Source organism: Puntigrus tetrazona, chromosome 20 (assembly GCF_018831695.1).
Source record: "Puntigrus tetrazona isolate hp1 chromosome 20, ASM1883169v1, whole genome shotgun sequence".
In the NCBI taxonomy this organism is placed as follows: Eukaryota; Metazoa; Chordata; class Actinopteri; order Cypriniformes; family Cyprinidae; genus Puntigrus; species Puntigrus tetrazona.
The window spans coordinates 1,189,812-1,215,714 of NC_056718.1; the positions used below are offsets into that span (position 1 = coordinate 1,189,812).

At 38.5% G+C, this 25,903-nt stretch overlaps 1 protein-coding gene across 3 annotated transcripts in view; it reads right to left on the reverse strand.

Annotated features, from left to right (window-relative positions):
* lrfn2b (leucine rich repeat and fibronectin type III domain containing 2b) overlaps positions 1 to 25,903 on the reverse strand; it is a 53,221-nt gene that overhangs the window by 20,016 nt on the left and 7,302 nt on the right. For 2 of the 3 annotated variants that reach the window (XM_043219378.1, XM_043219379.1), the window contains exon 2: positions 1,655 to 1,717. The exons of the other annotated variant lie outside the window; for it this stretch is intronic. The gene's annotated coding sequence lies outside the window, so the exon portion shown is untranslated. The remainder of the gene's footprint in view (positions 1 to 1,654; positions 1,718 to 25,903) is intronic. 3 annotated transcript variants of the gene reach the window in all.

Sequence of the window (25,903 nt, forward strand, 5' to 3'; positions counted from 1 at the left end):
TCCACCAATAATAATAATAATAATCAAATACTCTGTAATTTCACACAGAACTATAGAGGAAGTTGAATATAATATAGAACTTTGCATAGTCAAAATGAACAAGTCCATGAGCTTTGATACATACCAGTCTGGAACGCTTGAAAGATAAAGACAGATTTTTAGTAAATTAGTTGCAGTAATCATCGTGTCAGATCCGTTATCGCTCTAAACACCCGTCACTCATCATCATCACGTCTGTCTGCTGGTCCTTAGATATTTCTAAAAGCACGACGTCAGCATCAGCTCGGTGTCTTGCAGTGTGTGTGTGTGTGTGTGTGTGTGTGTGTTTAAGAATGTTAGCAGTCTATGCACACTTGGGCTTGTATGTTAACCATCTCTCACTTTTTTTCCAATTAAAAATGTATATGTTTAAAAACAGCCAAACTTTGCCCAAATTTTGTCTACTTGCCCAAGATAATATTTACCCACAAAATCAAATTCAAAGCTGTTCAACTAGGTGGAAACCCGCTCAATCTGGCAACACTGGGTGAAGTCTATCAGACTGCACTAAAATGAACCTAAAAGTCTAGACATGAGTCAAAAATCACCCTCTTATATTTATACTGTATGATATCACCTGAGCAGGAACACTGTTTCTCCAAACACCTGCATGACTGCTAACGTGACACTGATTACATGCAACAGTTCAATAATCAAGATTTCAGACAGAATATTGTCAATATTGCTCAGGTTCACAAATAAAATTTCCAATTTCCAAGCAAAGTCACAGTCTCTGATCAACACACAGTGGTGGTTTACTACTGAATGAATCCACGTTTCTGAGCAAATCAGGTGAGTAAATGATTCTGTGACTCATTCACGTGAATGATTCAGTTTAAATAACGATTCATTGACTCACTCATGAAGATATTTAGAGCATCATTTCATTAAAAAAAGATGCAAAATGTTCTTTTCTTCTTAAGCCGTAAATCTCACAGCATTTTTTAAGCAGGTCTAGACCGGGCTTCCTCTGAAGAGTCACACGCAGCTAATGAAAGTCACGAACACAGTAAAGTTCTGCTGAATCAAAGCAATCTTCTGTAATGTCCATTGGTTTTCCTCATTAAACACAATGTTTTTAAATGAACTTTTGGCAAGTATTAAAACTGCTATTTCATTTGCGATTAATTGGATGTTTAATCAGCACATCATTAATTAGGAAAAAAATCGGAATCTCTTGAGAGCGTCTGGACTCGTTGACTTCCATCATCAATGCAGTTCTAATTGTGATTTTTTTCAAACATGGCAAATGCTGAAAGAGCTTAACATCAGCTTATTTTACATTATATTATATATTAATATTCTTTCTAATCATTTTTCTCCATTTGCTAATACAAATACCGCAGGAAGCGCTTATCAGCTTTGCACATTAGTGACGTCTATGTAGAGTGACCTTCGACCTCCGGACTTCGGCTGCTCACGAGAGAGCCAGGACCGGGACAAAGATCAGAAGCAATCAGTAGAAAGATGCGTTTATTATGATTTATTTCCTGCCGTTATTTGCGCGGCGAGGACCACGAGCCACGCCACACACACTCAGGACTAATGAAAGTCTGCTTATGAAAGACGATGAACGACATGGCTTTCGTTTCAGTGTGCTTGAGTCTCTCCTCACCTGCGTCTGCCATAGGTTCAGCTCATCAGTCACGTCCCAGCATCCTCCGGTCCACACACACACCTGAGGAGAGCAGACACACACACACACACACACACACACACAAAATCAGGACCTCGGCTTTTCATACGGATTAAATGCATTCACTTTAAAGAAATTACTTTTTATATAACTGTGTCTGTACGTGTGCGGCACAAGTGACAAATCGAGAGACAGCTGTAAGTGCTGTCTACACTAAAACTGGACTCGTACGCAGAAGATCAGCGTGATGAAACTACTGAATCTTCAGTTCTCACAATCTCACTCTTCAATCTTAACGTGGACTGATGTGTTTCTAAAAACTGAACTTGCACGTAATCCAGTATTAATGGAATAAAGCAAGAGTACACGTTTTATTTTGAAGTACATTTTACTCACGCCAACGTAATAAAGCTCATGTGAAGAAGCTCTTGTAGTGTGTTTAATATTACGCCCTCATCATTATAAATGTGTGTGCAGCATGATCTTGCAGTGGCTGGTGAGACATGATTTAATCATGACCTCTGGCTCCGGGACATTCGAGGACAGCTCACACAATTAAATGCCTGCTGGCCGTCGCAGAAAGTCGCATCTGAAATGAAATGATCTCTCTCGGCACAAGCAGATTAGAGAGCATTAAAGGAACTTTTCACTCAAAAACCAAAAGCTGCCATTATTTACTCTTGTACTGCTTTACGGGTCATCTGAGGACATGATTCACGGACTGAAACCGGTGATTGCCCGCTGATGAGCTTCACTGTGAGGGTGGACTCAACATCAGCTTCAGCAGAAGAGTCATGGGTCATACGGACAGCTGTCATGAAGCTTGATGGGTAAAGGATGACTGTAGGTTAAAACGACTGGGTATCCGCTTCATGATGCTACAGAAGAACCGTTTTTCTCTGAATGGTACCATAAAGAACCTTGTTTCAGATTCTTCAGGTTATAAAAAGGTAAGAAAGAGATTGTTCTTTAAAGAACTGAAAGGTTCTTCTGTGGCATCGCTGTGAAGAATCCTTTAAGCACTTTTATTTTTAAGAGTGTAGTAGACCTAGAGTTCATTAGAGTCTACTGCAGCAGTCTTCTGGGTAGCCCTACATAAAACAAGCGGGAAGACTTTACCCTGATCATCCTCTTCAAAATGACAACCACAAAAACATGAAAGGTCTCTTCACCCAGAAATGAACATTCTGTCATCATTTATTCACCCAGCAGTCTTTTCAAACACATAAGACTTTGCTTAATCTTCAAAACAAATGAAAGTAGATCTTTATAATAAAACCTGAGAGGTTTCTGTCCTTCCATTGAAAGTTGAGGTAACCAAAACTCCAGAAGGTTCAAAAAAGATAATAAAGACAAAAACATTCAGTAAATGTGTACGTGATGTGTATCTGTGAATGAACAAACAATCATATCTTAACACTTGAATGAAACTGCTTGATTCACACATCTCTTAGGTTTCATTAAAAACATCATAAAGTCATCATAAAGGTTTATGATTGTGAATAAATGATTTCATTCTACTGTCTAGAACTTTTAAAAGCAGCTTTAATTTGGTCTTGTGGACTAAACCCCTAAGTGAAATCTTAAATAAGAACTATTTTACAGGTCCTGAAGCTGTCTAGTGTTCACAGACATGTCATGTTTCAACAGAGCTTGATTACAATTTCACCGCGGTCTCTTTTTCACATAAAAGCAAATATCCCAGCGGTTCAATAAATCCAGGAGACGTGGGATAACGTAGATGATTGTGGACCGGGATCAGGGTGTTTTTGGAGTTGGAGGGTCCTGGAAGCTGAGCAAACATCATGTTTATTCTCCGCTCTATTCCCTTCATTTTGCAAAGCATATCTCTTTTTATTTATTTGTTCAGTTTGAAAAATACAAGCCATATTGATGCATTAAAATGTTCTGTTCTGTATGTTTTATACACTGTTTGTGCAGACTACCTACAGTTAGTGTACTTACTGGAAATTCATTCTGAAAAAAGTACAGCAAAACCTTTTACACAAATAAAAACAGGTAATACTTACTGGCTCATGTTTGTTTCGTTGTAAATATCAGTTCCTTTACTGTACATGTGAACGCGAACCACTGCAATTATAAATGTCTTGATCATCATCATCTATCCTGCTGATGAACGCAGCTGAGTTACCCACAACCACAGCACATCCATCCACCATCCACCACATCTACAGAGAAACCAGAACAAACCTAAAGCACTGCAATCAGCAGCTCAGAAAACACCACACACACACACACACACACACACACACACACACACACACACGTTTTTGTGAATAGTGGTGACTCTCCATAGGTGTAATGTTTTAGTACTGTACAGACTGTGTGTGTTATTGTTCTGCTCCTTACAGGAAACTTTCTGCATTTTTACTTTTGAATTATGGGGACATTATCTTATAAACCACCTTCAAATATTAATACCTGTCATACCCATGTCATTAAACAGATTTGTTTAAATCGTCTCTATTGGGCAGAAGAAGGAGAGACAGGAAGGTCAGAGGTGACATACTGGGAGAGAGGAGGTTGTTTGCTTTCCATGAAATCCTTCATTTCTTTGGAAATCCCCTTTAGATTAGTTTAATAGCATGGTAGGTTTTTGGTTTACTTTCCTCGTGAAGGAAATTTGCTCCGTACAACACACACACACACACACACACACACACACACACACACACACACACACACACACACACACACACACACACATACACACACACACACACACACACACACACACACACAAGCAATAAAGTATTCATGATTCTGTTATTAATAGTATTATTTATTTATTTATTTGTTCATCATTATAGCATTACTATAAAGCACTTTATTTTTTATTTTTATTTTAAAGTGATACCTACATAGAGTATTTTTACCACAGTCTCTTATGAACATATTGAAAAATTTTAAATATCCATGCAGTTTACACTAAAAGAACAAATAAATTAAAGAAAGATTCTTTTTTTTTTTACCTTGAGAGAGTGATAGTGAGTAAGTAGTCTACAGGTTTTGGTTAATGCTTCCTTTAACATCAGTGACATTAAACATGTTCATTTAGTTGAAATAATTTAGCATGAACTCAGAGAAGACAAAAATGACTGTAAACTTGGGGTTTTTTGCCATGCTAGTTGTCACGCTCAGTTTCCCTGTCGTTCAGATTTCATTGTAAAACGTTCTCTTATATTTAAAACACATCTCATTCAGTACCTACTAATATACTCATAAGACCTAGCCTAGCGTCTCTTCAAACTGTTTCAAGCTGAAACCCATTCTAGAAGAAAACATTAATGTTTCCGATGTTAAATTCAAGTAAATGTTATATATTAATCAGAGAGTTCAGTCATCAGAGCTCAGCGCTCTCGCTGCATTGAGTCAAGTGAGCGTGCTAAAAAAAAAAAGAAGTTTGTTAATGATTTAAAAAGCGTTTAACTGGTTTGTTAGGGTTTTATTTTATGATCTTATTGGAACTGACAGCAGCATCTGTGTGCCGCCGTTGCTTTTCATCACAGACACAACAAACAATCAGCATCCAGATCTTATTATATCACAGTAAGAAAACTAAATCTGGCTGGAGACCCAATCAGACGTGTGCCACCATCCCATCTGTAGATAACATTCTCACATTCACACCTTCTGCATTATAATCAGCTTACTTCTTTCCAGCAGTGTCTTTCTACAGAACATCTCTCAGCCTTCAGAAGAGACTGCATGAAGCTTTTAAAGCACTCTAGCGGCTCTAAAAATAACCAGCCAGAAGATCTGTAACGTGGAGGCTGACCACGGAGTTGGGGATCCAAATGAAGACTTTACAAACGCGGGCGAACATGCAGGGTCAGTCCAGACAAGGCAAAAGAGTAGGGTCAGGGCAAACCATCAAAAAACTGTGAAACGGTCAAAAAACCATCCAGAGATCCATCCAAAGAACATTTCAATAATATGAAAAGCCTCTTTTCACTGTCTGTCAACAATCTTCTACAAAGTGTTCTACAAAAGTCTACAAAATGTGTGTGAGTTTGTCCTCACAGACCCACACCACCGCATTGCTGACTGTAAATATTCAGCATGTTGGATATCCATGATTAGAAAGTGAACATCAGGGCTGCACCAATCATACACACCATAGGAACATCTAAAAATATAATCTGTAGAACCATTAGGATAATCAGGACTTTACCTAGGATTGTCAGAAGGAAATAATCTGACCAAAATCAGTCCAATTATCTTGAAGCGTGAAGTTAGTCTAAGTCTAAGCTGTAATAGAGCTGGAGTCATTGCAAAATAACCAGTATGCAAGCAGCACCTACGGGTCCATGTGAAGGTTTTAACTGAGAAACAGTCAAACACACACAGGGAAAAAAACAACAGTAAACAGATATCTAGAGGGCAAGCCACAAGAGTCAGTGACTGACTCCTGGTTCAGGAACAGCACCATGCAGGACAGACGAGCTCTTCAGAAGGTGGTGAGGGTCAGCTGAGCTCCCTGTGCTGCAGCACATCTACAACAAGCGGTGCTGTACCAGGGCCAGGAAGATCGTGGAAGACCTCAGCCATCCCAACAATGGACTCTTTTCTCTGTTCAGGAAAGCGCTTTCGTTCCCTGAAGGCAAACACAGAGAGAATGAGGAGGAGCTTCTTCCCGCAGGCCATTCGGAGTCTGAACCAGAGAACACCCAGCACCTAATCACCAGGATTCCCATGTTCACCCCTCTTTCCCCAGATACCCACTTACAACTGGACATTTACACTGGACAAAATTGCACTAGTCACTTTACATTGGGCATTCACACAGCCACTTTACACTTTACACTTTATATTTTATATTTTATACTTTATTTTATTTTTTATTTTTTATACTTCGTATACTTTGTACACTTCTTCTTATATATATATTTTTTATATTTATATATATACATATACATATATATATATATATATATATATATATATATATATATTGTTTTCTATTCGGACGCTGGACGGTTGTAAAACACATTTCACTGCATGTCGTACCATGTATGTATGTGTATGTGACAAATAAAATTTGAATTTGAATTTGAGAGGGTCTTCAATCTGTGAGATCCAGGGAGCAAAACACGAGTGATGGGTCATACAGATACAGAGTCCAAGATAGCAGGCACAGAGAGTGTCCAGATACCAGACATAAAACCGAACAAGGGCAAATCTAACAGGGATACGATGAGCAAACCTGGGAAACAGATTCCAAAGAGTTTCTATCTCTAGAAGAGGGAAAACGCTAACAATACTGGGACTGGAACAGTGGGAGAAACGGTTATTTAAGGTGTGAGTGATTAAATGCAGGTGAGCGTGTGAGCAGTGTAATCAGGTGTGTGTGTCATCAGTGCAATGGATGATGGGAATTGAAGTCCGGGGGGGAAATACAACAGTGGTGGGGTGCAAGATTGCAAGTTTGTGGACTGGATTCATGAAACAGTGCAACCACATCGATCAGAGGACATAATGACAAATAAAACATTCTCATTCAACACGTCATTAAAAATGACCTTCAGAGATGGAGGGCCGTCTTACTGGATGGCAGCAGACTATTGCTCTTGTGACTGATGAAGTGACATGAAAAAACACATGTTTTTGTGATTTACATAACAAGGTGGCACACCATCATGCATCGTTCTTGATTCCTACATGAATCCGATCTCATTTCTAAATGACGGCGATTGACTTCTGTGTATTTCTCTGTATTCAGATCATGCTGCATTCACGTGTTATTGATCACACTCACAATAACAAAACACTGTTAGTTCAATCAATCACAAATCTCAATTGGTTTTCTCCTCTATTAGCTCTCTACTATTGCATCAAATACAGACAAACCCAGCGTTGGGTTATTTTAATGCATCCAGTTGGGTTAAGTATTTGACCCAACATGCTGGGCTGTTTTGATAAACTCAAATATTGATTGAAAATTACTTTAATTTACCAAGCATTTTATAACGCATTTAACGCATTATCCTATTTTTAAACCTTAACCCTGGACTTTGTTAATAAAACATCATTCAGATCAACCCAGCCACTAACCCAATGGCTGGGTTACACAAAAACTACCCAACAGGCATTACCCAGCAGTTGGGTTAAAAAAAATCAACCCAGCGTTTTTTAGACTGTAATCTGTGTTATTGTGAAACAAAAAAACATTATGAAGCACCATACATTTTTTTGTGCACTGTATATCAAATGTTCTGAAGCTGTTCCATACAGATGAATATATAATCATTAAATTCAAGTTCACATAAACTCTTCTCTGTCTTTCAGACTCAGACTGAGCATGGGTTCGGTCACTACAGTCTAAACGATTAAACTCTCTTGAAGAGCACTCAATAAGAGATTTAAAGCTGTCAAGAGAAAAGCTCAATATAGCACAGCGCAGATTTAATACACCACGCAGCAATATTTCCTCCCCTTTCAACTCTTCTGTGCGGACTCGGAGGACTATGTTGTTTCGAGATCACGGGATGCTCATAAGCTCTTTGTGCCGTTCTGTGTTGGAGCCTTTCGTATTATAATACTTTTCTGAGCAAAGAAAAATGATTAATAGTCTTTCTTGTTCTGTTTTATCTACCATGTTGCTGAAAAGGCTTTTTAAAAACGGAAGCAGAAACAGGCCGTTTTGGTGTATGTCTCTTTAAATGCAAATAAGCTGCTTTACCCCACCCCCTTTTATAGAACAGGTCTGTGCTACTACAGAAACACAACATGGGAGAAGTTCTCTATCATGTTTTTTTATTGCAACTGAACTCTGAGAAGTTATTCGGGACTATAGATTTAAACAGAAAACACTTCTTATTTGAACGCTGTTTGAATGCGGTAGTGTGCAGAAAAACATGGCCAACTGTGTGAGGCTCACTCACACATTTATGTTCAAACACCATGTAAAAGTGAATTTAGCAGAACAGGTGACCTTTAAATGAGACGGCACAAGCAGCTCATTCAGGGGATCTGCTGGACTGTGAGCAGGTCAGGAATAAGATGCAGGTTGTTCTGTTGAAAGTGTCACGACTGCTTAGAGAATCAGCCCAAAATACTTCCCATGACACCCTGAATAACGTCCCATCATGAGCGGAATGACATCTACGCTTCTGTTAGTCCACTGGTCTCACCCTTACACCGAGGCTATCGTCTGCCAGATGTTGTCCTTCTGCAGACCATACGATGAAAATCCATTTTCTGTAGATCTGCTCTATTAATTCACACAGAATCAACACTGAACTGACTCAAGCTGAATAATGGCTTTCGTTGAACTGAACTATACTTCACATTGTTATCGATCTGACACCACTGTCTTCAGAGCTGCTTTAAAACACAATCATAATCAGTTATTGACCTCTGTGAAGCTGCTGTGACTCGGTCTGTACCGTATAAAGCTCTACGAGGAAAGGTCACTTCATTTGACTTGACAAATAAAACCGTCGAGCGAAAGGTTCGGTCTGAACGACCTCGTCAGATAACACAGGAAGTGAACTGAAACAGCGGCTGCGTGTGGATGAGACAGAGCCCAGATTAAGGTCAGCGTTCAGAGAGAAACCGCCGCTTTTAGGTGATTTCCAGGAATGAAATTCACAAATCGTCCTCTTCCTGATCCCTCTGTTATCTCAGAGTGAGAAACCAATGCAGAGTATAATATGATATTTACTGCTGCTCGATGTTCCTTTGTGCTTTCATATTTATTTTGGATCAGGCAGCTATAATAGAATCCCCTCTGAGCTTACGATCCAGTTATCTTGAGCGGCCGAAGAGACTCTTCAGAGACCAAACTCATTCATCTACTGCTGTGAGCTGAAATCAACTGACAAATGATAGAAATGATGCGATTTCCTCTTCATGCGCACATGTAGAGATTAAACAGGCTACTCTCATTTCCAGAAGTGAAACTCTACACGAGTTTAACTGTAGTATAAGTGACAAATAATTGAGGACAGACTGTTGAATTATTGAGAAGTAATGGTGTAAGAAGTATCTGCTGCTTTAAACACTTTTCCTGCGGCGTGCTACATCTGAATGTTTTAACAAGAGCAAAGATTGCTTGGCACATGATATTCCCGCTCTAAATAGTGTTATAAATAGCAGAAAATCTTTCTGCATGAGTAATGATCTGAATGAGTGCTTCTCTTCTTCCCTCATTAGGAGAGAACTCCTTCACACGTACCATCACAGATCAGACGTTATTAATCAGTCATAAAAGTGCATCTGATGGATAAATATGACCCTGTTTTTAGAATTTGAAAAGATTCCGTAATGCTTAAGCATTATTTTAAAACACAAACAGTAGCGATTTATGAATTAGAAAAGATCTACAACGTGTTACAATCAAATCTTTTTTACAATGTTACTAAATATTACAACCATTTGAGAAGATTGGCTTGATGTATTCACTAACTGTACGTCACTCTGGAGAAAAGCGTAGGCTAAATGACTACATCTTTTAAGAACAATAAATGCATTTAAATTCATCATATTTTTAATAATGACATGTCTTAAGCCTAGTTTCTGATAGTAAGAGCGTGATGTCACACTAATGGATCCCAGCTGTCCTTCAAGTCACATTCCTATTTTTGTGTTGAACAATTAATCTGTGCAAATCAATCCATAAAAAAAATGAAAATGCTCCTTCTCTATAAAACGACGATGACTAGAGCCCAACCGATATATTTTATCGGCCGATATTAGCCTGTCGCATCAGTGAATATATCGCTGTTGTGACACCGATATTAACTTTTTTCAACAGAACATATATACCTTTTTCCTGAATAAATGATACTCAGATGAAATGCTTCTGAATGGTTTGTCCACACACCCACACATTTCAGATCCCCACATAACACTGACTCTTATTCTTAGTTTGACGTGATTATATGATGAATGGATGCTTGATTTTATTTTGTGTTGGTATCAGAGCTCATGCTTACACAGTACAGCTGGTCAGTCACGTAGCTGATTGAAAAGTTGGTTTGTTTCTGCAGTCCAACAGATGCCTCCAATCTGTTGAATGCTGTGTTTTCACCTTGGTGAATCACAAAAATACCATACATATACAATGCCCCCGTCTTTTACCCTCACAATGAGCTTATCATACTCGTTTGCTACGTCAGTACAGCCCTACGATTTCAGGGGATGGAATCACAAATCCAGTCATGAAAGAGGACTTTGCTGTATGACACAGAATCTGAATAAATAAAACACTTAAATCAAATTGTGATGTTGTGCCTGTGAAATATATATATAATATCTTGTGCTCGAATGTCTTGAAATCTTTTAAAAGATTATAGTCTTATGAACCCAGACGACAGACTTAGAACCTGAAAGCATCTTCAGTAATAGCACTGCTAAAATAGCTCAAGCTTAAATGTTTTTATGGACAGCATGTGGTAACGGTCCACAAACCAGCCCGGAACATGTGCACATGGGACGTTAACAGGAGAAGAAGAAAGAACGTGTGAAGATGTGAGGGTTTTTTCTCTCACCACCCACCACCAAACGCATGCTGGGTTTCTCACATGAATCGGAGGATTGGAGTGGGTCACGTCTGACGTCTCCTTCACCGTTTCATTCCCACCCACAGGACAGCTGGGCTCATTACTGCCGCGTCCTGGAGGGGTGATCACGAGCCGCTGGAGAAGGTGAGCCCTTTCAAGTGGACACCCTGATGTTCACTGAAGCCATCTGTAGACATTTCAAACCGAAACTGCCAGAGAACGAGGAGGTCATGGGGCATGGGTCCGTTAAAGACCTTCTCTTATTATTCTTCACAGAGACTGAAGCACAAAGACTGGACCAGATGATAAGCAGCCAGAGCCTGGGCCTGCGGCGGCCATGTTGGAGTCTAGACCATTGCTACCGCGGGGCCGGACAGGGGCCACCGTTTACCTTAACCAATTAACCTAATTATCTGGGAGTAACTTTTCTAGTTCAAATTCATTTATTTGTTTGACAAGCAATCTTGATGACGGCACACAGCTAGGAAGAAGTTCAATATTGAACAGAAACAATATTATATTACAGTGTAATTACAGCATTATTACAGTTTCTATTTTATTCTATTAAATATTAATGATCAATGTTGGCAAGTGCTGCTAAATATATATGTATATTTAGTTTTTTTTAGGATTCTCTGATTAATAAAATGTTTAAAAGAGCATGGTTTATTCAAAATAAAAATATTTTCCAAGAATATAAATCTTTGCTATTCCTTCCTATCAATTTAACACATCCTTGCTGAACTTTTTTATTCATCAAAGATTCCTAAAAAAGTACAAAGCAGCACAACAGTTAATAAATCAGCAAATTAGAATTATTTCTGAAGGATCATGTGACACTTTGTGATTAATGGATGACGAAATTCAGCTTTGTATCATATAATTAAATTGTATTTTAAAGTGCATTAATATAGAAACCATTGTTTTATATTGTAATAACATTTTGCAAGATAACGTTTTTTTTCTGTATTTTCAATCAAATAAATGCAGCCTTGATGAACATAAGAGACTTCTTTATAAAACATTACATATCATCATTACAACTGATCCCAAACTTTTTAGTGGTAAAATGTGTGTGTGTATGTGTTCATTATGATGGCTGCATTATATGTTTTCTTCATTTGAAATAAGAACAAAAGTTGCACATGTGAATGTATTTAGAGGAATCAGCAAATGAAAACCATTTGAACTGGTCACCACTACTGCCACAGGACAGACTGTGCTTTACAGATACCACCAAGCTTGTTGTTACAGAGCCACTGGCTCCTCCCCCTCCCATGACGACCAATCAGAAGAGCAATACTCATTACCATGTGAAGACATACTGCTCCAGCCGAGCGACCACCATTGAGATGAAAGAGAAATCTAATGAATGGAGAACTCCAGGCATTACAGGCACGTCTGACGTGAAGCATCCTATATACTTCTTCAAAATCTTCCTCTGGCACAGACAAAGAGAGCACACAAACTCAGCTATTTCATATGCTGAACTGCCAAGGTAAGCAAACAGCACAAGCTTTGATTCATCAGCTCTGACTCCTGTCGGAGCTTCAAAAGATGTCCATATGCAGCGGCAGATGGCTGGACACTTTTGTCAGCAGAGATATGCAAAGACGCGAGTGCGCAGCAGGTTCTTGGCCGGCTCACAGCTCCATACGGCCCGTGGGCAGGTGAAGAGCGCCGCTAAGCCGCTCGCGCACCGGACAAGAAGAAGGAGCTGGGAACAGACGCTCACGCTCACCACAAGAGAGCAAGAACGAGAACATCAAGAAAGAGACACCAAAAGACAAATGAGCCAGGAAAGAGAAGGACTTCAGAATGGCAAATTAACTGAGCTATATAAAGATGAATAGAGATCAGTGGGCAGATGAGAACTTAAATAAGGTTTCTCCAAAATGTTCCTATATTGCAACGTTCAGGTAAACTGCGGCACTTTGAGATGAGTCAGATGAAACATCTAAACTAACCAGAATCCATTTATAATACCTGAATGATTGCATCGTGAGTTAAAATACACATCAAATATATCCATATTAGGTTCATTTTTTATAATAAAAATGCTAAATGACATTTATCAAGCGGTTTAGCAAACTGTAAAAGCTCTGCTGGAAGATTCTGCAGGTGATCTGTTCCTGAATAAAAGAACTCGTTTAAAAAGAAAATCTAGCAGTCAGCGTGACAAATAAATGAACACGAGTGGAGAAAGCCTCAGCAGGATTCAGAATATTTGGAATTTTAATATGCATTTATAATATATTTACTACACCAATTGTTAATATTTAATTATGAAAAAGTGGTTAAATGAATGATTCAATGTCTTGCTCATGAATACTTCACTTGTTTCATTACTGGAAGAATCTCGATTCAATCACAAATACATTTAACAGCCACAACGCTACCCACACGAGCATTATTTGAAGCGTCAGGAAACTTTCATAAGATCTATTTTGATCACTACTGTAGACATCAGTGTCTCAAAAACAATTCACTGCTCTTGATTGAACGATATCTGTAATTAATAAGCATTGTTTTATACAGTGAAGAATAGTGCACGCAGTGCTTTATTTTACATTTGACTACTTTATTAATTTTATATAGTATTTATATAGCTTTATTCCAAACTAAACGAAAACGTAAAGCACTGTTTATTGCATTAATATCTTTCATCTATTGTATTTATGTATCCCATTGCTTATCTTTTGCTTCTATTATTGATTTATCTTCAGTAATTCCTTGAGAACGGGATACCCTGGGGTGAAAATATAACAGTCCCATCTGCTGTGAATAAACATGAGATGAGTAGAGAGCGCTGCAAAAAGACATTTTAACATTAGACTTCAGTACATAGTTTCCATTAAAACCCATTATAACTCTAGTTGTGTTCAGCAGGGGACTGAAGCGTGTTCTTCAGAGAGTCTCCTCATCTCAGACTGTCTCACATCTAAATATTTAAGACGTCTGCGCGCCGCTCAGCCCTTTAGTGCTTCTTTCAGTGGACTACGCCGTAGACTGCAGGTAACTGTTTGTGTGGTTCAGTATTAACTGTGTTTATATCAGCTGTACTCAACACTGCATCAGAGTGTATAGTTTGCATCCTTAAAGTGGACCTGCTTTAAGTGCCATCTACTTGCAATATGTCAACGAGTCCGTGCCGGCTATGAAGGAAACACATATCAATTACAGCCCGACTCATGAGGAGCGATTCATCGAGCTGAAACACAATCCTGCCCGCGGTGACCGGACCAGAAGATTACACACAGCTCTCATATCATGATCTGACCAGAGGACATCCAGCACTCGCTCATCTAATGTACTGTGAGAAGAACAGTTCAGACACACACACACACACACAGATACACAGATACATACAGTCTTAAAAAAGTTAAAAGTCAAAGTTTGACATCACTAGTTTTTGATCATAAAATTGCAATAAGATCGCAGTAACAATCTAATTGACTAAAAATGGGTAAAAACCTATAAAAACTATTGATTCATTCATTCATTGATTTCTTTGTAACGGAGCCAGGGAAAATGTTGGCAGGCCTGGAGCGGGTCCGGAGCCAGGAGTGATCTTTGGCATCGAGCCCTACGCTGTGTGTCCTGAACAGAGCTTCACTATCTATCCTTTGACAAGAAACTCAAGTTCAGGTGAAAGAGAGACGCTGGTCCTCTCAGGTTGGCACCATCTGACTGATGAAGAGGAACAGAAATAATGAGGAACATCGGTCTGATCCTCCGCTGAATCACACCGCCCTTCTCCATCCACCTCTGTAAAACTACAGACACCTCAAACACAGCAAAGGATTGTGGGATTGTGCACGAATTCAATCATTCTTCACGAGTTCTGTTGGATACGCTCTAGGTTCTAGTCTAGATGTGAAGACGGAAAGCTACCATCATGAATCAGACTCGACACAGAACGCACCTTACATTCGTTCTTTTCTTTCTTTCTTGAATGTCTCATTCTTAGTGACTGCTGTTTCAGAAGAGAGGATGTGCTGGTGTGTCTGCTCTGCTCAGGATCTGTGGATCTGATCTCTCCGAGGTTCTGAACGCTTCTCAGAAAGCATCGACAGAGAAGACGATTCTGGGACAAAACCCAAACTGAAGTTTGCGGAAGCGTTCTTTGCAGATGTGGAATGATCAAGTGTAGTCAGACTCATCTCTGAGAGCTTCTTACTGGTCAACGATAACAAGTTAAAACATTCTCAAATGCTTGTTTGCTCAGTCATGTGCTGTTTGGCCTGGTGTTCTGACGGCATCACAGCGTGTTGTGCTGCAAACTTTCTGGCAACCGTTGACAAGGAAAGCCTTAACGTAAAGAAAAAACAAGCTTTCTCCATCCGCATTAGTCCATTCATCGCTAAATCACTGTGACTTTGCTTCGTCAAGAAAAAAAAAAGCTCCCTTCTGTCAGCTAAACAGCCCAAAAGTAGCAGAAATGCTGAAGTTCTGTTTGTTTAATCAGGGCTTAGGTGACCTCATGCGGCTGAGATCCGTCAGGTCCGGCCCTCGGAGGATTAGCTCAGATCGCCCGCTCTCATGCTCACCCTTCTCCAGACCTCCTAAACTCCTCCTGCTTCCCAGCTTTGTTCAGGTATTTAGGGATGAGAGGAGAAGCTTATGTTCTGCTCTCATCCACACTTCTTCACAGACACACACTTTAATGAAAGCTCTACGCAAATCAAGGCCTCTGTCGGCTTAGAGATTTGACTCAGAACAGCTCGTCTATTCGATTCCTCCCTGTCCTGAGACTTCAGAACACATCAGAACTACAGCTCCTGCTTTGACCTTCTTCATTAGATCTAATAAAACCATGTCATTTTGAGAATATGTTATGCCATCAGATCTCTGTTTTGGCTCAGGATGGGCCTCCTTAGCTCCTGGTCTCTAGTGCACACCACAAGGTTCATCCAAACATCCAAAACACTTTTTGTCCATAAGTCTTTTAAAGCAGTAGGTCACCCAAAAAAGAAAGCATGTGATGATGAGCGAGTGATCACCATCCTCAGATCATCCCAGATCACGATGAGTGTGTTTGTAGAGATGTCTCAGTAATGGATGTGAATGGGTGCCGTCAGAATGAGAGACCAAACAGATGATAAAAACCTAATCCACAGCACTCCAGTCCATCAGTTAACATCTGGAGAAGATGTTTTAACTAATAAGGCTTCCTCTGTGAAAAAAAAAAGTTTCTGGTCTGAATCAAAGAAAATATCCTATGAAATACAGACATAAATAAATATAAATGTTGTGCTATGTGTAAAAGCAACTAAGTGCTGTCTCTAGCCCTAAGATAAGTGTGTTACCAAGGAAAATAAATAAGTAAACCCTTCTAATTTGAGATACAACTTCTATTACGTGTGGCTTTGGGTCCATCATAACACATTTATTAAGAAGACATGGTTTGATAATATACCTCATCAATACTATACCATCTTCATCTATATATAAGCACATATATATTATACATACTTTGCATATGATTTGATGTTTCACAGCTATGTTGTTTTCATGTTTAGGTTAAAAGGGTGCTTTCTCTGCTTTTTTTCGCACCGGAGAAGATTCAGTGAAAACGCTGGCTCTGGTTCTTCTCATGCACTCTTTAGTTCTAGACCTCGTTAACCGCTCGCTTCTGCATTATTCAAAACAACGTGATACACGCAGCTAAAAATAGGCCTCATTATTGCGTGCTCTTTCTGCACAGAGCTCTTTTATTTCTGCACAGAAGGTGTGTACATCCAGGTCCGGATCACGCAGCAGATCACATGCAGCGCTTCCATCTTGGACAGAGGTGAGAGGTGAAAATGAAGCGAGAAAAACTGCATTCAGATCCAAGGCTGTCTTCCCCGTGAGAAAATGAGTCAGGACCCCAGGAACTTAGAATAAATCTATAAGAATAGAGTTTTGCCTGTTTATTGTTTTACTAGAAAAAATATTCATAATCATGGCTGACAACAGCTTAAGGACCCACTTTATATTAGACTATTTTGTTTAAAAATATGCAGGTAATTATTGCCCCATTATATCATTTTTAAGGCTCCTAATTATTTTGGAGTCTCCTATGTTTACCTGCAAGTGAGGAGAACATTTTTCTGTTTTATATCACCTCATTTTCTAGCAATTCTCAAAGAACTCGTTTGAAACTCGTCTCTCTAAACCCCTCCCTTTCGTGAGCTTACTCTGCTCTGATTGGTCAGATGGCCCAGTCTGTTGTGATTGGTCCACCACACACAGCAGGTAAGAACCGATAGGCCCACTGCCATTATATTTTGAACGCTGGATGGAAATATAAGTATCTAGCCATAAAAGCATAAAACAACATTCCTGAAACGTTACATGATGGTTATTTTTAAATAACCTATAAATAATCGAATTTTTAGGTTACTTTTGCAACCAAAATATAATGTTCCTAGAACGTTGCAGGCTGGTTATTTTTAAAAAGAGCTTAAAAATAACCTATAGAGAACGTTCCCTCGTGGTTATTTAAATTTTTTTCTAATTAAAACGTTGCAGATGTTTTTCGTGTAGATCCCTGAATCCCTGTACAGATCCCTCAAATTAGTTTAATGCAGCATTTATTAAAATGCAGAAATCAGAGTAATCAAATTATGTTTTAAATTATTGTATTAAGCCAGGGAGTGATAATAGAAATCATAACTTTGTGGGTTTATCTTTCACCTGTCTTCAAACGAGAGACTATTTATCACTTTATTTTTTGAATTATAAATTAAAATGAATACGAGAGTAAATATGATTTCGGAGGGATTTGACATGACTAACTTCTTGATCAAACTTCTTAGTGATGAGACATGAAAGTACTGAAAGTCAATACCTTTTTATTATTTTATTATCTGTGAATAAATATCATACTTTATAAACCATACATTGTGTTGAAATCGTTTTATTTGGTGTTAAAGAAATATAAAATCTGGGTAAGTTTCTCTGGACAGATTTAATCTGATTTAATCTAACAAATGATATTAGTTCATGGGCTAATAGTTCATGAATAATGTTGTTCTGATGTTAGATTAATGTTAAAATACCGTTAGAGGAACATTAGAATAGTCAAATTCTGCAATCCAGACACTAACGTTCTGTTTCCGTAAAGAAAACGTTCTTGGCTAACCAAAAACTAACCTTGAACCAAAAACTAATGTACTAAAGTAACTATTCAAATGTGCCAAATAACTATAAATAAATAAATAACCTTGCATTTATCTTTGACGCCACTTCAGCAAGAAACATAAAGCATCAACAAGATTATCAGAAGATGGGTTTCCTGAAGAGTCACCATCGCTTCAACACAACCTGATAATTAAGTAGGTTAAATATAGGAAAGCCTGAGGGCTGGGTTTATCTGATTATCCAGGAGTAATCCCGGGTCTCCTCTCAGACCTCAGAGATGCTCTACACCTTCCTCCTTCATCATTCAACAGTGTGCAGAACGGCTGAGAGACTCACCTCTCCAAGTTTATCATTAATATAGTAAAGAAAACGATAAATGATGGAAAAACAAAGTCACGCTTGTAGATTTAACAGTGAAATGGCCAGTAGGTGACGGGAAGTCACAGTCTGATGACTCTTTGAATCGTTCAAAGCTTCACATTCACGAGACGCTCACCTGTTCTGCTGCTATAACAATATCGAATAACTGCTAAAACTTAATATTACATTTTTTATTGTTATTTCAAATCAATGTGACATCATTTGGATATTCAGGGAAAATTGAACAAGAAAAACAATAAATCGCACGGGGGATGTTTCTGTATCAACAAAGGTTTCTTGAATCGATCTCAATCTCCAGTCTGTCAATATTTGTTCTTTAAGTGATACGAAGCAGCATCTTTAGCGAATCCTATCATCCCCACGCTGCTTGAGGTCATTAGATATCATCTGACCGAACGGCACTTTTGCTCGTAAGATATACATAACTGATTGTAATGTTACTTTAGTTTGGGGTAGAATTAATCGACTGCCAAAACTGAGCATTCTGTTGACGTACCCTCATTTGAGAAGCACTGGTCTAAGCTATGAACTATTATTGTACACTCTATGTATCACACACATATACAGGCTACTCCCAGCATCTCGGTCTTCTCTTCAGAAGTCTGCTCGCGTCGGCTGTGAAGCACAGATGATCGTTTTTTATTATTGTTTGTTTTAAAAGTTTCAGCATTAAAACTTCCTCTCAAGTCTTTATAGATTATACCTATGTCCACGAATCAGTTAAATGCCAATTTCGGTTTGGTTTTAATGTCATACATCTTCATACCGAAATGTGTATGTTTTTCCACATGTCTGGACGAAAGCTCCAATGTGAAAGTCCTTCGCTATTCTCTGTAGAAAACACAGAACACTGCTCCATTAGCCCTCATCTGATGTGACACGTGCCTCAGATACAGTCCTTTCACTTACATATATCACAGCAATTTTTATACCGCACATATATTTCTCAAACCTCACTACATCAGACCTCAATCACTGGTGGTCTCTCAGATTCTGCTTCCTCTACCTCGGTAGACCTCTCTAATAACCAACAGCACCAGTTAGTTATAGTTCAGTTCAGCTGTCATCTCAAATAAAGGAAGCATGTATAACATACAGACTGGTCCCGAGCTTGAATGACTGGTGAATATGTCATAAGATTTACATTTCCTATAAAAATACCAAATAGCTCATGCAGCGACCCACATACGTGTGTTATTTGGCACATTCATTTAAATACAACATTGAGGAACGGGTTTAACATGAAGAGTATTTTCAGTTGTGTGATTTATTGCTCCAGAAATAATTATGATAAACTTTATTATTGTCAGTTTAAGTCCTCTGAACAATCTGAACTGCTGTCCTCGTCTGATGAACACCGTTAAACTCCCTTGTGAAGGCGCCGTGTGAATAATAGTGGCAGAAAGCACAAATGAATGAAGAGAAGAAGAGTGCAGATTATTATCAATAGTCTAGACAGGAATCAGAGGATTTCAATGCAAAAAGATATATATGTGTGTCCTGTCATAAAGTTATTATTTATTCACCTTGAATGGAAAAGGAAATGCTTTCCACGTGTTTGTTGGACCTTAAGAGTGAATGTATATAAACTACATTGTTAAACTACTCTGTGTAATAGCCATTTTAATTTAGGAGCCCATAAAAATGTATTTAATTTTTTCCAAAATTGAGTGTTCTCCATTTTATTTTTCATCTTTAACACAAAAATGATTAACAAAACAAAATGTAATCTATAAAACGAGCAGTGAGCGACATCACTGTCAGCATCAGACGTTTTGTAACAAAGCATCTATTTGCAGCTTTTAATATTTTTTTTAATTTCATTGATATTCTCCTGCTGGGGGTGGTAACATTTACATAGAAATGTCAACTTAATGTATGTTTACACTCTTTACTTAAAAAACGATGATGAAAAGACCAAATAAATCTTCGCTCTGGGACGAACTAAACAAAACAGATGCAATAACTTTGCAAATTTATTAAAAATAAATAGTGTTTTATGTACACACTGAAGTTAATGTGCAAATCCTCTTCAATGGCAAACTCAGTTAACTAGTGTGTTTGTGAATGACTTTAGATGTGCCTCTATCTCTCTCTTCAGCGCTCTTAGGTTGCCAGGTATTCATTTCAAAGCCTAATACACACTTTTCTTTGTCTACAGGTGCACCACATTACAAAAGTAGCCTATTTCTATAAATGCTTTATCCAAAAAACCCAACTGCACAGAAAAACCCTGGTCCATGGGACTCAAAGTGGACTTTCAGGAGGATATGAGCTTATCTGCATTCACAACCTAAACCGCAACAATGAAGCCAAAATCTTGAGTAGTTTCTGGATTTGTTTCTCTCGTCACGCCAGATGCCGTCCTCTCTGAGACTGAACTGAATCTTGACAGAGCCAGCTCAGCATCTGGACCACTCGGAGAGGTCTGAGAACTACAGCAGCTGTCTTCTACAGACAGGATAAAACTTTATCATTTGGGTATAAACGCTGAGGTTTAGCTATCAAAACAGAGTATAATTCAGCTTTGGAAAGACGGCATCCATCGCCTCATCCTGTCAGTAGGTGGCAACAAGCCTCGAAGCGCCTCATTTATGGCTAATGGAAGGTTGCTATTTTGGTTTTGTGAGTCACCAACAACAGGTTGACACGCACTTAAGGTCCAAAATGTCTGATAATGTGCATTTATTAATACCTGGTGTCTCACACGTCTTTAAAAGTCACACACATTCTCTACGAGCGAGGAACCAATGTTGGTAACGTACACACTGACACACATCTTAATACAGCCTTTAGTCATTTTTGATTAGAAATGTTGCCTTAGTTATTCCTTAGTGAACATTTTCAATACGGCTCTTCTGGTTCAGTACACCCAAGCATTATTTTAACCACTGCACGAGTGCATCTTCATTGGTAATAGTGTTATAATGGAGATTTGATGCTCTTTGATGTTGTGTGACAGATTTAGAAATGCCTCAAACCGCAGCGCTATCATCCCTTCTTCTTCATGGTGTGATCACCTAAATATGCTTATGAACACTTACAACAGCTTATGATCAAACGTCACGTTAAGTCATTATTTAAGTCATAAGTGTCCACGACTCTGTAGTTCATTAAAGAAATAATTCTAGAGACAAGCATTTCATGAAATATTAGACTATATACACTCGTTATGCTGTGCTTTACCTGTTAGTGATGTCTTAGATCTTTAATGTGTGCTTAAATAAATCTGTTATGAAACAAAATTATAACAGCCACAGTGTAAATGAATATATTCGAACAAATGTTAGTTTAAAAACTGCATTATGCGCTATTTACATGTTTGCATACAATGAGTGTTAATTATTATATGTTAAAATGAATAGCAAATGATTTTAAGTTTGGGCTCTGTTGTTATATAGTAATGGCTCCCCATAATTTAGAGGTATTTTCATCCCTAGGAACATTTTAATTATAGTAAACCACTATTATATGTATAGCTGTATGTATCGGCTGTTCCTCCACATCCAGTCTTCAGAGCCCAGAGTTGTGTTTAAACCTGCAGGATCAGGGATGTCAGACAGCACTAGAACAACATCACACCTACTCTGATAGACCCCCATCACGTAACCGAATGGAAAGATGGATTTACTTTTTTAAAAAAAGACAAGGACTAATTTTAAAGCAGCCTCACGTAATCTATGAATCAAAGCTGCCAGACTTAGGAAACGTCTGCAAATGAATAGGCAGTGCAGGACCAATAGATATAAACTCAATAATATACACTTAATCATTCATAAAGCACACGTAAAAGGTATTGTTGTTCTTTATTATCACGGCAGTGTGAGAAACGGATCTACACACACGGCAGAATCACAAAAGAAAACGATTCAGTATCGATTGACGATCATTCATCTGTGATCCGGCAGGAGTTTTAGTTTTGTCTGTGGTCGGTAGGTCTGGGCCGGGACTCTCCAGCCAGCGGAAGTAAAGTGCCGGATCATCTTGTGTCCACTCAGCAGGTCAATAAGGCTCTAATGTGGGAAGCCCTGTTTTGGGAATAGCACTCATTTCCGGGAACATGACCGTCATCAGAGATTCTTCTGCAATTATTGGAAGTCAGGCTCTGAGCACTTGTCTATTTTAAAGTTAATTAAATATGAATGGATGGTTTGTTCTGGTTACGCTCTCTGAAGTTCATAAATGGCTCAGTCTGTTCAGCAGATTATGTTTGATTGGAAAAACTTCTTTTAGATGAATCAATACTTCTCCATCGTTTCACCTGTAGGTCAAGTCACTGGACGTAGGGTTGTCTTTGTTCATACACAAATATTGTCAATTACTGACTGAAATACTTTAATACTGAATCTCGATGATGTTAATCCAGCACTGCATCACTGGTGAATGGACAGCTATCTCTATCGTTTCTGTGCCTTTGGGTGCCTTTTCCTGATGAAACTTATCAATTTATGAACTTATGAATATTTTTATGATGCAGCTAAGTACTAAGCCGTCAGAAAGAAGAGGACAACGCACTGAAAAGTATACACTTAACAGATTCACGAGCTGGTTTTAGCGTTAAACGCTTTGTGAAATACTCCTGAGGACCGATACGGCCATTATTTTTAAGAGTTTCTCCTGAACTGCTGAGTTAAGAGCTACTTTTCACATTAAGATGTTTTGTGAATATTTCAACGGTCTTCGTTTCAAGCGTTTTCTCATTGATTCTCTTTGCAGGGATTTCAGACAGTCCTTTATTTGAGAGGACAGCTGAGATCAGCAGAGGTCATCGTACATTTCCTAGGAGAAAACTAAAAGGTTTAAAATCAATTCATCAATTCCAGCTCAAATCAATATTTCATGTGCACACTATCCTTTCACGCTGGTCTTGTTTGAACCTGTTTTGACTAAAAGCCTCGCTCTTTTTTAGAGGCTGCGGGTTTATTACAAGTGATCAGATAAAATAGTTTGTCTTAAATTACGATCTAGTGTGCAACTGTGCAAGACAAACTAAATGTGTCTAGTCTCCACTGGAATCATGTATATCCAGCTGATTTCTGACTACGGTGCCAGTGTTTTTTAACAGTAAAACCCTGTTGTAGTGCTATTATAAGTAAACAGATTAAAACACTACAATGTAGTCAAATATTGCTCATCTAGATGACCCATGCTGGCACAATGGCTGTAGGGTGACTCAGGATCGGTCACTTGTTTGATGTCTGGCCAAGTGCACTATTTGAGTGAAAATATTCTCTAACTGTATGTAAACCGTAACATTTTTACAAACTGTTATCATTCCCAAAATGAGGTTAAAGACCAGATGAAAGTGAGAAAAGAAACACTGAACTTATGCACAGGTCTGTTCTTATCATAAAGTCAAACATCACAGTTTCAGATTCTGTCCCACATTTTAATACAGTCTTCATCCCTAAAACTTTTCGGCATGGAAAATAAAGCCGAATGAGTTACACACGGAAAGTGAGCTTGACCGATGAAGAACAAGCTCAATGACAGCCGTTGTCTTATGTTCATTATATTTCATTGGTTATAGTGAAACTGTTTGTGAGAGCGCAGGGGTCAAGATGAATGATTCAGACTCTGATTGGCCTTCGTATTCTCACGCTCAACAAACACATCTGTGATTGGCTAAAACGCTCAGCACTGCAAAAACGTGCTGCTTATTAAAAGCTTAAAGTCACACAAACACGCGAGCGCGGTGCTACTGGTCCTTCAGAAAGACTAGTATCATTACTTTCACTTGCTTTTAAGGTACCGGTACTTTTGAAAACACTATTCTTGAGAATAGGACTTTTAAAAACAAACAGATGAAAGCATTACAGTCTTCTTGAAAGTGTTAGATAAATCAAAAAGAAATGATATGTGTCTAAAAAACACCTGTCCACCTCATACTCGATATCATTTGCAGTGGCTCATGGGACTGTTCCCGACCACTGGATCTCTCTTCAGGAGTATGACCAATGTAGTTTCAGAAGTCATATTCGGTCACATTGACGTGTGGCTTCTACAGCAGCAAATAACATCACATCACAGCTCATGGAGGAGTATATTGAAGGAATAAATGTGATGGTTGAACCTCATGAACCTCACGATGTGGTGCACTGCAGATGAGTGCTTGGTGCTCTGAAACACAGTTCAGTTCAGTCACAGTGCTCATGATTCACTGACTCAACACCACAAAACACATAAATAACTCACTCGAACTCATTTTTTTACCCTTGATATTTGTTTGTGTTGACCGTCTTTAGAGAAGAAGGTTTCTGTGTGTTACTGTACTGTGTCATGACTTTACAGTGGATATTGCAAAAACCAAGTAAAACACCCCTTCAGAGTGCACAGACATGATCATGTAAAGAAGTCTGGTCAGACTAACACATTTAACACTAACCGGCTGTTTTGTAACTACTCGAGGGGGTGAGTAAATGATGACAGAATTTTCAGTTTTGGGTGAACTATTCGTTTAAGAATGATCAAATAATTCAAGATGGGGGTCGGAAAATATATACATCTCAGCTCCAGTCCTCGGGGCCCACTGTCTCTCTTATCTGTTCACTTCATGGATCTCTGTCCTCCTGAGCTGCTGATCTCAAACAGATGCATTAAATAAGAGAGACATACAAAATGTGCGGAGCGTTGGGCCCCGAGGCCTGCGGCTGTATATCAGTTCATATTGTTAGAATGACATTGTTTACACGTGATATTTATTTTATACACCGATTCAATAAATAATAGGTTAATATCAAGAAACGGATGTTTTAAAAACCATTTTGGCTGTTGTGTGAACTTCACAGTCACAGCACTGCGTCTGTCTAAACATTATTTATGTATTTGTTTGTGCTGGTTGAAGCATGCCACGTTCCTCTGAGCTGAATTAAAATGAGTCAACACATCTAAATGCCACTTCAGAGGCAGCTCGTGCAAAGATGAACTCTGTCGATACTCATTTCATTTGTTTAGTAACATCCTAAATCTATTATTATTATTATTATTATAAGTGACTGATTGTAAGAATTTGACGATGCACACTTTTAGAAAACATGACTTTATAAATGCCCTTAAAAGGTAAAGATCGATTTAAAGTTATTGGAAAAGATGAAGTTCTATCACTGCTGTGAACTGACCATATATATATATACACACACATATATCCCACAGTATAATTTTTTCTCTTCATAATTTTGTGGTCACTATAGCT